Genomic DNA, 16,624 nt, shown 5'->3' with positions numbered 1-16,624 from the left:
AAGGCAGAAGGAACAAATGTCTATCTGTGGTACCTATTAGCATACCAAAGTACGTGCTGGGCTCCAGGTTCCCTCAGTATCACAAGTGCCTATTACACAATTCAGAGTCCATGCTGGCATCCTAGCTCTTCTCAGCTCTTCTCCCCTCCTCCCTTATTCTAAACTCCTCCAGATCAGGAGCTTCTTTCACCCCCAAGCTACTTATTCTCCTTAAAACCCTGGTTTTCCAGCTATGCTTTCTTTTTTGGACACACTCTTTGACTTCCTCTTTCTCTCTCCTCCCCCTTTTCTCTGCTCTCCCATACTCTTCCTCTCTCTCTCTCTACTCTGCTCCTATGTCTCTCATGGCTAGGTCCAGTTTGCTGTCCATGTTCAGTACACTATTTTATTTCTCTCTCTGGGTTCTTCTAGATGCCTCTGGGGGGAGTTCTCTTTCTCATATCTAAAAAACAAAGAAACAAACAAAAATCTTCCCCTTAACCATACCATGGACCAATCATGTCCTCGATTTCTACTGTACAGTCAGGGAGGTCAAGTGGCACAATCAGTTAGAACACTGTACTCATACAGTAGAGAGTCAATGACACAGAATAAAAAGAGCACTTGACGGTAGTGACATAGGGACACTGTCTATGTCATAGCTCCACCTATGTCATCTGCATGGACTTACTGTCAGCTTTTAGAGCATCCTGCTCTAGAACTCCAAAAGGCCACTGAAGGCCTTTAGTCATTGTCTCAAACCTGCTGTTACCCATAGTCCAGAAACAGGATAGCTCAATATTTTTATGACAAGGGACTAAAACCACCCCAACCAATCTTGAGCCTCGGAAGACAGAACACTCGGTTGTTTATGACTGTGAGGTTGCACCTGAAGCAGGACAGTTGCTGCTTGCCTAGAGCAGCATGGACCTCCTTGAGGCCACTCTCAGAAGCAGAATGCAGATGAAGATCAACCGGAAGCACCCACACCAGACCTTATAAACTATGTGGACCTCTTATTCTCTGTCCCCGTTCCTCACATGTAGACAGTGTTCATGTCTGTGCCCTGTAGAGGAACTTGAGGTCACTGGAGCCCTTTTCTGTTCCTCTTCCAGTGTGACTGCACGGATTAAATCTCCATTTCCCTGCTTTTCCCCATAATGGCTTCCCCCTTAATTCACTTATGATGACTCCCAAACCTGGTCAGTTTGTACTAACACTACAATAACATTATCACTGTCAGCCCCATCTATCAATGTGAGCTGGGACTCAAAAGGCACAGTGTGTGTGTGTGTGTGTGTGTGTGTGTGTGTGTGCGCACGCACTAATCTCAGGGAGGAATCGACTCCAACTTTCTCCAAACCTACGACTATCTAGCCATCTGAGGGACAAGTGCAGGCCATCTGTCTGCAAGAATTTCTGTCATGGAACGCATGGTGAAAGGTAAGAGGGAGGAAAGTGTCTGAAGAATTTCAAGGGCATTATAATCAACAGACTGTGGATGATGTGCCTTTACACATGCACACACATTCATACACATGTACATATTCACATATAACACACACACATACATGTCTATACAAACATTCTCTCTCACATACACACCAGCCCAGATTTAAGCCTGACTGACCTGACTGGCAAAGCCCTCACTCTGAGAGACAGCAAATTTAAATTTTATTGGTGTGATTGTGATCCCAATTTTACTTATTTCTCTTTTATTGGAGTCTCTTTTATTTCCACCATTTTCTGTTGGGTCCAGTGCTTGCTGCTTACATGATCTTGCTTGATCCTGGCTTTTTATTTCCTTACCTTTCTCAAGTATAAGGTGAGACTGGACACTGAGCAAGGGCAGATAGACCTGACTTCCAGGAGTTACTGAGTGATAGCTGATACTTTTTAAACAGTTTCATTCTAGAATGAACTGTTCATTTTGGGTTATTGAAATAAACACCACCAGAAAAAAAAAAGAAACAAACACAGGCTCTGTGGTGGTTTGAATAGGTATGGTCCCCACAGACTCATATGTTTGAAAGGTTGGCCCATAGGGAATGGAACTACTAGGAGGTGTGACCTCGTTGAGGAAGTCCATCACAGTGAAAGCAAGCTTTGAGGTCTCATGTATGCTCAAGCTACACATGAGGTAGAATACAGCCTCCCTCAGCTTCCTGTGGGTCCAAGATGTAGAACTCTCAGCTCCTTCTCTAGTATCGTAATCTGTTTGCCACCATGTTTCCATTATCATGACATAACAGACCAAAACTCTGAAACTGTAAGCCTGACCCAGTTAAATGTCTTTTGGGGATTTTGTTTGTTTGTTTTTATAGGATTTGATGTGGTCATGGTGTCTCTTCACAGCAATAAAACTGTAACTAAGACAGAAATAATCCAAATTGTAATTAGATTAATTAGAGCAGCCTTAAAGACAAATTAGAAGTGTGTTGCCCAGAAAGGGCAGCTGCATGACAAACAGCTTCACTCCCCTCTGCTATTAAGGAGCTGCCTCCCTCCCCTACACACAGTGGTAAAGGAGCTGTCTCACTCCTGCTACAAGCAGGCTCATAATAACCAAAATCATCTCACATCGGGTACATCATTCTGGGGAGCCCATCTTTCAGGAGGCTAGGTTAAAGGTCCATGGCTACTAAGAGACTGCCAGGTACACTGGAGGTTCCTAAGTCACCACAGTGTGTAGGAAAGAGTTGTGAAATTATAGTGCTAATATATTATATTATATATATATATTAGCACTATAATTATATAATATATATATATAATATATATAATTATATAATATAATATATTAGCACTATAATTATACACCAAATATATATATATTTGGTGTATGTTTTCACCCATTGTGGAAAACTTAAAAGAATTTTCCTTTGTTGGGCTATTGTACTACACCCAGAAAGTTGCTGTGTCTTTTAGAATTTAATGTTCTATAAAATGTGAGGCACTCCCTTAAAAAAAAAACTATTTTAGGAGGAGTTATTTAAAAAGGCACTTTGGACATGCTGTATTTAGAACAATGTGACTGAAAGCAATAGATTGCTATCTTGGTGAGTGTAAATCCAATGAAACAAAGTCAAGACACGGAAGTCAGAGAAACCCACATTGCAGGCAAGGACAGCACAGGAGATACACCCAAAGCAGTGGCCATGGCACTGTTCTTCATCGAGCCTATGCGTATTTGTGTGGGATAACACTTACTGTCTGGACACATGCTCAGTTAAAGAGTAACATTCCCAAACATGTTCAGTTAAATGTCATAATGTAAAGGGGAGTGATGACAGACCCAACAAGAGGCAGTCTGTGTTTAAGGTGATAGAACACATGATTGAAAGCTTAAAATGGCAGATGGAGGTGCCCCTGAACATATTCAGTTTATGTCACAAAGTTTTATCTGAAGAGGAAGGGAAGGATACTTTGAGGGTACAACCATGCAGGACTTTGCTCCTGACTGTGCCAGCCTTCTCTGGCCACTAACAGTAAGCCCCTTATACTCACAGCACACTTGTGAGATCTCCCTCACACTGTGCCCCTGTGGGATCTGAAATGCCTGGCAGGATATCATGGAGGTCAGCTTCAAAGGAACATAGCAGGGAACTTTGTGGTTCACTGGTAATCAATCTGGAAGATAAACAACCAGACAATGATTTATCTACTTATAAAAGGAAAAAAAATGCATGCTGGGAAATCAGTTCTTATTTTTTAATTTCTCCAGTTAGAATATATGTGTGTGTATTTATATACATACATATTCTAATTGGGGAAATTATATACTCATAATTTACATTTATATAATTAGGAAAATAAATAATATTTAATATAAAACAGCTTCCTATATATTTGTGGCTCTGGAGCTCACACATAGTGCTAGGAAAGCACTCTACCACAGAGGTGCATCCCAGCCTTCAATTTTTTAAGACAGAATTCATTGTGTTCTCCAGGTTAGCCATAAAATTCTACTGTATCTCTCTGCTTCCAGAGTCCTGGGATTACAGGTATACAACAAGACATTAGTTTGGAGCATATATTTCTGAGTGGCTTACATATTTTTGAGCAAGTGTGTGTGTGTGTGTGTGAGGGGGGGGAGAGGGAGAGAGAGATCGGGGACAGAGAGACAGAAAGACAGAGAGAGAGAGAAATATATTTTTATTTTCCTTAATATCTCCAACAGCTATTTGCCAAGGGATGTATTGCTAGGTCATATGGTAAGTAGTTCTATTTTTAATTTTTTTATAAACCTCTAAACTGATTTTCATAACAGCTCTTCTAGTTTGCACTCCCATCGGCAGTGAGGGAAGGTTCTTCTTTCTTCATGTCTTTGCCGGCATTTGTTATTAGATTTTTTTAAATTAATTTGTTTAATTTTATGTGCATATGCATATACTTAAGTGTAAATATGTATGCCACATGCACGCTTGAGCCCATAGTGGTCAAAAGAAGGCATTGAATTGCCTGCAATATGGTTAGAGGTGATGTGCGCTGCCATGTGGGTGCGGGGATGTAAACCTGGGCCCTGTGCAAGAGCAGTAAATGTTCTTAACCCGTCTCTCCAGTCCCTGTTGTTAGATTTCCCTAAGATCTCCATTCTGAGTGGGTGAGGGGCTACCCTCAAGTAGTTTTCATCTATGTTTCCCTGATGTTCTATTGCAAATGGGAAGAAAATGGGATCAGGCTTGATAACCATCAACAGATGAATAAATAATGGAAATATGGTACTTTAATTACTGTTCTATTGCTGTAAGGAGACACCATGACCAATGCAACTAATACAAAAAACAAAAAAACAAACAAACGAAAGAAACATTTAATTGGGGGATTCATTGTGGTTTTAGAGGACTAAACTATGATCATCATGGCAAGAAGCATGGCAGCAGGCAGGCAGGCAGGTATGGTGCTGGAGAGGAAGCTGAGAGCTCATATCTAATTCACAAGTTGCAGGCAGAGACACAGTGGGGTTAGGGGGTGGGGGAGGCTGGCATGTGTTTTTGAAACCTCAAAGCCCATATCCAATGACATAGCACCTCCAACAAACCCACACTTACACCAACAATGCCACAACTCCTAATCCTTCCCAAACAGTTCTGCTAACTGGGAACCAAGCATTGAAATATATGAGCTTACGGCATCCATTCTCATTCAAACCACCTCATTGCACTCCTTGGCACCCATGGGTTTATGGCCATAACATAATGCAAAATGCACTCGGTCCAACTTCAAAAATTTCCAAAGTCTTTCACAGTATCAACACTGTTTCAAAGTCTAAAGCCCAGGTCTCTTCTGAGACTCATGACAATTTGTTAACTATAATCCCTTGTAAAAGTAAAACAAATAGCAAATCACAACTTCCCACATATAATGGCACAGATTATAAATTACCATTCCAAAAGGGAGGAAAGGGAGCATAGTGAGGAAATATTGGACCAAAGCAAAAATGGAACCAAGAGGGACATACACCAATTGTGCAATACTGTAAGATGTTAAAAGGCTAATGCTCTATTTCCAATAGCAAGGAAATGGGATCTGTATCAATGGCCATCAATAGATGAATAGATAATGAAATATGGTGTCTTGGTCTGGGGGGGGGGATGATTCTCATTCAAACCACCACATAAAAGGAGAATAGTGAGGAAGTAATGGACCAAAGCAATATTAAAACCCAGTGGGGCATACTACAATTCTGCAACTCCATGTGAGTTTATTAGCTGGCCCAGCCCTTCCCGCTTTGCCGACTGCAATATATTTCCCTCAGTGGCTTCACTAGAAGCCCAGAGGGAAGATTCCACAATCATTTCACTACAGGATCCTTAAAATCAGAACCAAGTGGTCAAATCCACCAAGTTCTGCTGCCTGATGGGACTAGAACCTACCATTCCCCAGCCCCACACCCTTCTATTATATTTTCATGTTCCATCACTCATAGTATTCTTTGCTGCTTTCCTTTAATTCCTTTTCACAAGTTGGAAGCTTAGCTGGGTAGGGTCATACCCAGAAGGCACCATTTCCTTTTCTCCATTTTGAACCAGGCCTTTAGCTAAACTTTGCATCTATGGGAACACAAGACTGGGATTCAACATGCAATCTTCTGGTTCTCTCTTTCTCTGCAATCTGTATATTTTATATTTCTCATTGTCTTGCTGTTCCTTTTCATTGGAGATCTGCATAAGAGTGATCACTAATAACCATGTGACACAATCAACACTAGGCTGTCTTGAAATCTCCTCTGCCAACAACATTAACATGAAACTCTTCGATTTAGCATCTGGCAGATGCTTAGGACAAGGGAAAAAGCATCTCCTCTCCTACCCCCCATCCCCCAAAAGATCACAAGAATGGTCTCCAGGCCACTTTTTAATCTCAATTCCCTCTGAAACCTCTTGAGCTAACCTCCATAGTCCAAATTGCTCTCAGCACCACTGTCTTCTATATTCTATATTCCTACTAGATGACCCATTAAACCTCACTTAAAGCATTCTACTGCTTTTTTTTAGTCTAAAGTCCCAGAGACTTCCATATTTCTTTAACAAACAGTATGGCCAGTCCTTTTACAGAAATACCCTAGTCCCTGGTACCAACATCTGTCTTAATTACAGTCCCATTGCTGTGAGGAGAACCAAGACAAAGATAACTTATAGAAAAAAAACGAATGTTAAATTGAGGGCTTGCTTACAGATTCAGAGGGTAAGTCCGTGGTCATCAGGGTGTGAAGCATGGCAGGAGGCAGGCTGGCATGGCACTGGAGAAGTAGCTGAGAGTACATACCTGATCCATAAACAGCAGGCAGGAAGAGAGAGTGACTGGGCCTAGCATGTTTTTTGTTGTTGTTGTTGTTGTTGTTTTTGTTTTTTTTTTAATCAAAAGCCCAACCCAAGTGATATACTCTACCAACAAGGCTATACCTGCTCCCACAAGCCACCCCTTCTGATCCTTCCCTAAGAGTTCTATTGATGGGGACCAAGCACTCAAACATTAGAGCAAAAGGGACCATTCTCACTCAAATATGATATGTGTGCCACACAATAGAAGTTTATTCTGTCATAAAGACAAATTAATATTGCCAAAAATGGACAGATCTCAAAAGTAATGTATTAAGCAAAGTGATGCAGTCTCAGAAAAACAAAACTATATTCCTTCTCATAGGTTGACCCTAGCTTCAAATGAAAATGTCCATGTGTGTGTAAATGGGTGGAAAGGTGAGTAAATTAAAAAAAAAAATACAAAAGCAAAACAAAAGTAAAAACGAAACAGAAAAGAGATAAAGAGGCAAATAAAAAGAGGTGCTGAGGAGGTAGGACCTCAAGGACATTTATAATGTGAAAACATGAAGGACATTGGAGGGAGGTTGCAAGGAGCAAGGAGTCAGAGAAATGGGGGAGATAGGGCAGAGGTGAATCTACTAACCCATACTTTGCTGAACAAAACTTAATGCTGCCTAATGCGTTGTATACACTATGATACCATTGAATACATCGTGTGCTAATTAAAAAAAAAAATGTGGTGGGGAGTAGGGGAAGACAAATAATAATATGCATTAGAAAGGGTGTCACTGTGAGAATGTGAAGTGGCACATTGGCCTTAGGAACAGATCTAAGAGGTCTTTAGTACATAAAACATGGAGTTGCCTTGGTGCCCAGCAGTGGTGGCTGGTTTTATGTCAACTTGACACAAGCTAGAGTTATCTTAAAGAAGAGAACCTCAATTGAGAAAGTGTTTCTGTAAGATGGAACTGTAAGGCATTTTCTAAATTAGTGATTGATGGCAGGGGTGGGTGAGAGCTCACTGTTGATGGTGCCATTCCTGGGCTGGTTGTAAGGGAAAGAAAGCAGGGTGAACAAGCCATAGAGAGAAAGCCAGTAAGTAGCATCTCTCTGTGGCCTCTGCATTAACTCTTCCTCCAGGTTCCTGCCCTGTTTGAGTTCCTATCCTCAATTCCCTTGATGATAAACTGTAATGCGGAAGTTGAGTAAACCCTTTCTTTTCCAAGTTGCTTTGGATGTGATGTTTCATCACAGCAATAATAACCAACTAAGACCCCAACAGTTCCATTTTAGATATGTATTAAAGAGAGCTGAAAATATCCACACCAAGAAAGGTGTACAGTATTCATGGCAGCATTACTCATTAATGTCCAAAACATAGAAACACTGGAAGTACCTACAACTTAATGAAGGAATTAAAAAATAATAATAATAACCCTTGCTCTGGGCATATATCGAAAAGATGCTCCACCATACAACAAGGACATTTGCTCAACTATGTTCATAGCAGCCTTATTTGTAATAGCCAGAAAATGGAAACAACCCAGAGTCTCTCAACCAAAGAATAAATTTAAAAAAAAAACAAAAAACAAAAAACGGTGGTACATATACACAATGGAATACTCCTCAGCTATTAAAATAAGGAAATCATGAAGTTTGCATGGATGGAACTAGAAAAGATCATCCTGAGTGAGGTAACCCAGACCCAGAAAGAAACACATGAGGGGAATTTAGCATAGCTGTCCTCTGAGAGGCTCCGTCCAACAACTGATCAAAACAGAAACTGAGACTCACAGCCAAACAATGGGCAGAGTGTAGGGAGCCTTATAGAAGAGTCCAGGGAAGGATAGAAAGACCTGGAGGGGATAGGAGCTCCACCAGAATACCAACAGTCTCAATTAACCTGAGTCCAGAGAGGCTTCCAGAAACTGAAGCACCAAACAGGACCATGTATGGACTAGACCTAGGCCCTCAACACGTATGCACCCAATGGGCAGCTTAGCCTCCATGTGGGTTCCTAGAAAAGGGATGGGGGCTATCTTGGGCATGGTCTCTGTTGCATGCTTTTCATTAACTTCCCACTGGTGGGGCTGCCTTGCCAGGACACCGTGAAAGAGGAAGTGCACAGTCCTGACTGGGTGTCCTGAGGTGGGATTGGGGTCAGTTACCCTTTACTGAGGGGCAGGGGAGGGTAGGTAGAGGGTTGATGAAGGAAAGAAGGGGAAAGGCTGGGAGGGAAGGAGGGAGGAAGCTAAGATTAAGATGTAAAGTGAATAAATAAATTTTAAAAATTATAAAAAAAATTTGAAAGATCAGGAAGGGAAGAAGTCACGTGAGAAACGGGAGGAACAATTGTGCTTTTTCTGGGAATATGAGAGACCTTCTGGGAACCCTTGCTCAGTCCATTTTCTGTGAGACAGCTGATTGTTATCAAGAGCCTTAGAGTGGGAGAGAGAGAGAATGATGAAGCAAGTCTAAGTCTTTAACCTTGTTTCACAGTTTTAAGGGAAAAAAGAAAAAACATTCCTAGGATGATGAACACTTGTACGCGCAGAGCTGAGCAGAAGTCTAACTCAAAGGTTAACGCAGCAAAGGTTTCAGACACAATGTGAGGGCTACGCCTTTGCATCCCAGTCCAGTCACCCATTAGATATCCGAACGAGCAAGGAAGAGCCAGTGTTTACAACAAAACAGGAGACCAGTCCCTGAAACCTGCATGGCTGAAGTTTTCTCTACAGAAAAGCATTTGGGAGAGCAGTAGGTTTTGCCCAGCTTTGTGACCTCCGAATTGAATGACTTTTAAGTTAAGTCAGTGAGAATGTGTGAACATACAGGTTTTATTTAGTTTTTTCCTCAATAATAATAATAATAATAGCTACACCAGGCAGGAAGAACTAAAAAGTGGTAGAGGTTTTACATCATGTCTGTGAATGTAGACTGAACCAAACTTTCTGATCCTGACTTTATGAAAAAGTTGCTACCTATAGAATCTGAAGCAGGCTTTTCCCTTAACTTGAGAGTGTGGGTCAGCTCTCCATTCCTGCAACAAACCACTCCAGTCAGTTGACATATAAAGTGATCATATTTATCTGGCCTGATTTTGGACTTTTCACTCCAGGGGTCACTATTGCTTCTGAGCCTGTGACAGCATTACATGTCAGGGCAGGAAAGGTGTGGTGCAGGGAACGCTTAGTTCCTGGAAGCCAGAAGATGAAAAAGTGGCTGCAGGAAGTAGTGGGTACTAAGCCTTTAACAGAGGGAGCTTGGTTTATCCAAGTAATGTTCTTTATTGTCAGTGGGGAAAAGGAGATTGCAGAAGAGTGTGACATGAGGTATCTATTCTGCCTTAAGTAATACCTAGTTATACTTTTGCATTATGGTTTTGAGTTTATTATGGCTTCTTTCTCCTCTCTCTCTCTCTCTCTCCCTCTTCCTCTCCATTTCCATCTCTCTGTCTTTCTCCCTTTCCTTTCCTCCCTCTCTCATTCTCCCTCTATCAGCTTGTGTCTCTCCATCATCTGTACCCAAGCCCGCTTCTCTCTTCAAGTCACTGTCTCCCCAGCAGAGAGTCAGCAATCTGGCCTCTCCAGTACAGTTCTGGTGGGCCGGCTGGTTGCAAGTCTCTTGTATCTAATCATTACCTGAATCATCGCTGCTGTTGCTTGTGTTCAATTATCATTTTCTCCTACGTTGTTGTTTTCTTTGCTTCTTAGCCTTTCTTTTTGATCCTAACATATCCGTTCGCTGTGACTTATGCACCCATACTTTGGACAGACCAGTTTAGCCACGGGGAGCAATGCAGTGAGCAGCACCCCTCCATGGCTTCTGCTTCAGCTCCAAGTTCCTTCCTTGAGTTCCTGCCCCAAGTTCTCTCCATGAAAGAATGTGACTTGAGAGTCATAAGCTGGAGTAAACCCTTTTCCCTCACACAAGTTTTTTTTTTTTTTTTTTATGGTGTTTTTTCACAGCTTTAAAAGCCCTTACAAAGCCACGGTCCTTTACTGAATATACAGAGGAATCCAGAAACATAATGACAAGGACACAGAGAAGAGTGTTGCTGAGAAGCTGCGGTTTTAGTGACCTTGGGGTTTCACAGGAAGCATGGCTGGGTGAGGCCTGAGCGGTTCTGTCACTACAACTGCTTTATGTGCTTGCTTGACCCTGAGGCCAGAAACATGGCTTCACTGTTCTGCTCTTCAAGTTAGGATTGTTGGAAGAAACACTTCAAGTTTCTGTCAGCCCGGATTCCTGCTCCTCTGCACAATACTGGGAAATCTCAGAAAAAAAATTTTTTTTTTCTCTTTGAGCTCAGTTTGTTTACTCTCTGGAAAGAGCCTTGAAAATCAGCCAGAGAGGGAAATATTTTCATAGATACTGTAACATCCTAAGAATAATACAGTGGAGGAAGATTTTGAATGCAATGATAAATAATCTTATCCATATTCTCTTAATGGGGTTTGTGTCTCTTGTGTATCATTTTTGTGGTGGGTGTAAGAGACAAGAGAGGCCAGTAGAGCTGATGGGCAGGAGGTTGTGTGCAGGTGAGAGAGAAGTCAGGCAGACCTTCACAACAGGAGGCTAAAAAGCACAGGATGGCATCAGCCTAAATGCTGCACCAGGGACCAACCTTAAATCTGTACCTTGTTCCAAATCTCCCCATTCCATGGTAGATAGATGTCACAGACTCTGGTTTCTAAATGGCACACCAGATTCCACCCTCGTATGCATGCCCAGCCTTGGCCAGAATTGTGTCACCCTGGTGCAATGTTCCCAGGAGCTATGCCTGTGGACAAGCTTGTGGTATGTTCTCTAAGTTAATGGATGATGTGGGAGTGCCCAGGGCACTTGGTTGAAGGAAAACTTGCTCCTATTTGTGCGTGTGCTTCCTTCCTCATGGTCATGGGACAGAATTTCAGAGAGAAGACAGCTCTGTATTGCTGGTGCTAACATACAGACCCAAGAAGGAGGAGGGAGGCAGGGAGGGAGGGAGGGAGGGAGGGAGGGAGGGAGGGAGAGAGAGAGAGAGAGAGAGAGAGAGAGAGAGAGAGAGAGAAGAAAGCCCCTTCTATTAGTTCTTTCTTCCTTATGCCTAAACAGAGTGAGTGAAGGGTCTCAGAGGACCCATCTCAGGCAGACAGGCAGCAAGGTTCAGGAGGATAGGCAGGGATCCCGGAGACAGTCCCTGTTCTGAATCCCTCAGCTGTGTGACCTTCCCTCCCCTCCTGATCAAAAGATTCCTGATGTTTTATTTCCATTTGTAGCAGTCACAGTTCTGAGCCCTGACCTTTCTCTTTCCGTTCTCAAGCTGTTTTCTCTGGCTTACAGTGACACACGATATGAATTTGACCAGCTGGTCGTACAAAAATTATACAATTAGACCCTTGATTTGGTGGCCCAGGTTTTTGATCCCGGTATGCAGGAGGCAGAAGCAGGCTTATCTCTGTGAGGTCAGGGCCAGTCTGGTCTACAAAGTAAATTCCAAGCTAACCAGGGCTAACAGTGAAATGTTGTTTCAAAACAAACACAGTACATGTTTGTGTATGTGTGTATACACACATATCTATATATACCCTAAAGTGGAACAGAATAAACTTTTAAACATCTCTGTATCATGTATTTTCTACCTCTTTTACTCTGGTGCCAATGAAAAGAGAAGAGAAAATGAAAGTTTGCAAAATAAGAAAAGCATCGACAGACTGTCTTGGACCAGAATTCACGCTTTAGATGCATGGATGCCTCAATGAGTAAGGGGGGAGTAAAATCCACCTGCATATAAGAAGTGCAGACTCTGGCAAATTTAGAAAATAATAATAATAATAATAATAATAATAATAATAATAATAATAATAATAAAGATCCCTTTCTAGGTTCAAACTTGAGGAGAAAAGCAGCTGTGGTTGATCTTAAAATCCTGGTCCCCCTGCCTCTCCCCCGAGTGCTAGGATGGTAGGCCTGTACCACGTAGAGCTTAGAAAGTTCTGAGGAGACTCTGCTCAGGCTGGGTTAGTGGTCTACCAACTCAACAGTGCCCCCAGCCTGGAGATTCTCCTTGGATGTTGAATGCGGTGCTTCTGAGGAAGCCAAAGCCAGCTTTTCTGGAGTGTAGGCTGGGACCTCTGCTTGTCCCCAGGATAATGTAGAGATGCTTTTCAAAGGCTGTGAGGAAGCCCAGGAATGTTGAGTTATGGAGATGGACAGAATACCCAGAGGTAGGACAGCAGGATACGGTTTGGTGAGATCACCTTTCCTCCACTTGGAAACTAACTTCTGAGAAAACCAGCAGGAGGGCTCTTTTCTCCATCAAAAGGTGAAACCATTCATGGACATTCTGCTCTTATTTCCTGGTTTCCATTTCAGCCTTGTATAATCAACTTGTAGCAGTTCAAACAGTCTAATGAGTGTATTTACTGTGTGTTTTGTGTTGTTGTTGTTTTTTTATAGCTATACCAAACATTAGACCCTTGGATCATAATAGAGGCTCAAATGACCAAAGTCTGAGGCTAAGAACATTTACAGCACCCTTGAAGGGCTCTGGCCTCATCTGTACATCCTGGTTGTGCGTACATTTGTGTGCAACCTTGGGAGCATCCTAGAATGCTGCTCACAGGTGGAGCAGAGTGTCTGGACTCTGCTCTCAGGGTGGCCCTAGGACAACTAAAGTGGTCTCTCTAGGTCTCCTGGCTTGTTGTGGAGCAGCTGTTTTCTCTGAATTGAAATATGTTCCTTTGGGAAGGCTCATACAGTTTAAAAGTAATAGATAAAATTAAACTTTAAAAGTTCCCAATAGTGCTTACTTTCATTAATCAATGTTCTTCATCTTGAACTTACAGTTTTCAGTTTTCTGGTTATTTTGAACAAAGCAGTGGGCTGCCTTAACACTGGAAATGGCTGTGAGTTTATTTTCTCTTTAGCCCCAGTCTTTTTAGGGAAATGTGTACTAGTAACTGGGAATGGGATGCTTTTCTGTCTGTCGATGCTTTTCTTATTTTGTATGTCCACATACAGCTGCGTGCTGTGAAGTATGTGAGGGAAAGAAAAGCAAAAGCTCTCTATAGACTCCAATTCTATGATGCTTTCTCTAAGCTCCATCCTCAGTCATATACTGACTGTTCTTCCCTAAGACTGCATGACAATTTGAGTACCTTGGTCCCTTAAGTGGTTTGGAAATGTTGAAAGCTCTCTTCCTCTTTATGTATAGTTTAGGAGATCTCCATAGCAGTTACAATAATAATCCTTTATGTTCTCAATTATTTAAAATATATAGAAAAAAATCATGTTCTAAGATTTAAAAAAAAAAAAGAGTACCTTTTTTACAAATATTTTAAAATACTCATAGGATAAAAATGTAGGGGACCAGTGAGATAGCTCAGAAACTTTGATCTCTGGCCATGGTAGAACCTTTGGAAGCTGAAGCAGGGGATCATAAATTTGAGGCCAAATTAGCCTTCATGATGATACTCTGTCTCAAAGCAACAACAAGAAGGTGTTGCTAAGGCATGAAGAGAAATTTGCATTTCACACTGGCTAACAACTGTTTAAACATCATCTCCCAATGAATTTTCACTTACCCAGAAACATCATGCTGGTGGAAGCAAAAAATCCCAAAGACTTTCAGAGGAAAACTGTCTCCTAGAAAGAGATTTCTAACTTCTCTGACCAGATGGTAGGACAGAGTGGAGTCAGACAAGGATGGGACAGTGATCGGCAGGACCACACCTTGGCTGCTTAGCTCTGTCTAACTCAGATCTGCTTAGCTTAGTCTCGTGTAGGAATCCCACTGGTGGACTTGGGTGGTCACTGGATAGTTTATTCCTTCTCCCCCATGTGACCACATTGAATGACCCTCCTTTGTCTTCTTTCACTATAAACCGGCTTCTTAAATTTGCTTTTGAAGGAGAGCTGGCCCAGGCTGCCTTGTGAGGATTGCCAGAACACAGCCTCTGACCTTAAATGTTGATTGATAGGATAGTGATTCTTTTGTTTGTTTGTGGTAATCTCATTTTGTGGTCAAGGCTGTCTGGAATTTGATCTGTAGACCAGGCTGGTTTTGAACTTACAGAGATATACTTGACTCTGTTGGTTTTTTTATTATGTGTATACTACAGCACCAAGCTTTGACTAACTTGTTTATTCACTATATTGAAAGTATCTTATTTGGGATTTACAGTTTGTAACCTGTTAAACAAAGTCTTTACAGTTCAGTCCTCACTTGGCGATTATTACTCCTCTGTGTTGTTTCTCACGTAACATTTACTTCAGGAAATCTCTTTTCAGCCACCAAAGGTGGGGCGTTTCCCAGCCTGAGCCAGCTTCCTGCCACTGTGAGGTCCACATTCCGATTCTAGGACAGGATCAGGGTAAGAGGAGTCTAGGTGGTTGAAATATTGCGAGGAACTACAAATAAGAAGTATGTATTTACTGTGGGTGAAAGCCATAAGGTAGGCAGCCTCCAGCAGGTACCTAGGCACAGGATGACACACACAGTCTGTGCACCTAGGCACAGGAAGGCACAGGCACAGACAGTCCAGGACACAAACCACAGGAAAGTAGGGACAGAGACCTACAAGCAGGCTGGGGAAAGCAAATTCTCAGGCTCCAGCCTCCTACTTATGAGAAGAAAAAGATAACGAAGTTAGGACATGCCACTTTTGGAACAGAATTTAAAAACTTCGTCTCCAAAGTGAAAGAGCATCTTCAGTCTTTGGATCCAGTAAATCCTGAGAAAGAGTCCAATGTGAATTAGTCAAGTCTCTGTTGATTAAGTTTGATTAAAGGAGCTTAAGTGAGAGCTATGAAGGTATGAAAAGAAGTTTTCTTAACAGAAGCCACACAGGTATTTAGGAAACGCAGGCCAGGCTGTGACTATGGCTGGGAGGAGCTTTCCATTAATCATGTCTCACAGAGATGGCGGCATCACCTGGCATATGTAGAGGCTGTAAGAATCTTCAATCTTGGAAGGATTTAGAATTTTATCATAGTGATGAAGAAGTTAAATGGAACAAACACAAAGTTAAAAATTTGGTGTCATGAAATTCAATAGCAAAATAATGGTGATGATGATGATGAAGATGAAGATGATGATGGTGATAATGATAACGATGATAACCTCCAAATGAAAATAGAAAGGGACTTTGCGTAGGCATTTTTTGTGGAAAGATCTATAAATGGCCTGTGAACACATGAGTTTATGAATGACTAGTCATATTACTAATCAGGGAAGAAGTACCAACCTCAAAACCATTGGTTAAAATAATAAGAGAGGAACCACACATAGGGAGAAACTGAAACTCACACCTTGCTGGTGAAGACATGTGTTTGCACAGAAGCCTTCAAATTCATTAGGTAGTTTTTCAAAGTATTAAATGTAGACTTGTCACATGGCCCAGAAATTCCTCGGGCTATCCTCAAGGTAATCCCAAGACCAAATATGTTTATACATAAATTTATACATAAATGTTCATAGTAAAACTGATAGAAACAATTTAAGGCTGACCAACTGAATGAAAACATATTATAGATAAAATTATTATTAATATTCTTAGTCAGGCAAAGAAACAAATGACTTACAAATGCTGTCTTGAGATGGCAAAGAAAGACCAAGAAGGTTAAAGAGATTCAAAAAAGGAAAGAAGCCCTTCCCCCCTGAATCTGATTAACGCTCTTGCCAGCCCAGTTAACCCTTTCTGTGAAGGTTGGTGACATGCACACAATACTCATTCCATGCAGAGATATTTCAAAGAAGAATGGTAAAACAGCAATCATGCTCACAGCCTAAGTGTGCATGGTTGTTCTTCTTTTCCAGATGAAAACCTGCAGCTCCCTAGGAATCTTACAAGAAGTCCTACTTACAGTACAAGGCATGTCTTACCACCTTCCTAAAC

This window comes from Meriones unguiculatus, chromosome 19, assembly GCF_030254825.1.
Source record: "Meriones unguiculatus strain TT.TT164.6M chromosome 19, Bangor_MerUng_6.1, whole genome shotgun sequence".
Taxonomy (NCBI): domain Eukaryota; kingdom Metazoa; phylum Chordata; class Mammalia; order Rodentia; family Muridae; genus Meriones; species Meriones unguiculatus.
Note: the sequence above shows the minus strand (reverse complement) of the source record.